Below are 476 nucleotides of genomic sequence, written 5' to 3'. Positions count from 1 at the left end.
CCGGAATGCCAGCTCTGGGTCATAGTTCCTCCTCCTGAGTGTGGGCTGGACCTGGTGACTTGCATCCAGAGAGTAGAATGCAGCTCAAATAATGGCGTGATGTGTTCAAGACTAGATTACGAATAAGCCGGCCTCCGTCTTGACGCCCATCTTGCTCACCTATCCACTCACTCCCATGGGAGCAGTTGCTGGGTTGTGAGCTGCCCCACAGAGAGGCTCATGTGGCAGGGAACTAGAGAGTATGCGACCAGCCAGCAGCCGTGAGCAGCTGAGACCCCAGTCCAGAAGTCTACCAGGGACGGGATCTTGCCCACAGCGTGGACGTGAACTTGAAATTGCATCCTGCCCCAGTCAGGCCCTCAGACGCGGTCATGGCCATGACTTCCATTTGGCTACGGCTTCGTTAGAGACCGTGGCAGAGGCGCACGGCTACGCCACCCAGAGGTGCCGGGCCCACAGACGCTAGGAGCTCGTGG

Source organism: Pteropus vampyrus, unplaced genomic scaffold (assembly GCF_000151845.1).
Source record: "Pteropus vampyrus isolate Shadow unplaced genomic scaffold, Pvam_2.0 Scaffold282, whole genome shotgun sequence".
NCBI classification, from domain to species: domain Eukaryota; kingdom Metazoa; phylum Chordata; class Mammalia; order Chiroptera; family Pteropodidae; genus Pteropus; species Pteropus vampyrus.
The sequence above is the reverse complement of the archived record's forward strand: the minus strand, read 5'-3'. Positions refer to the sequence as shown.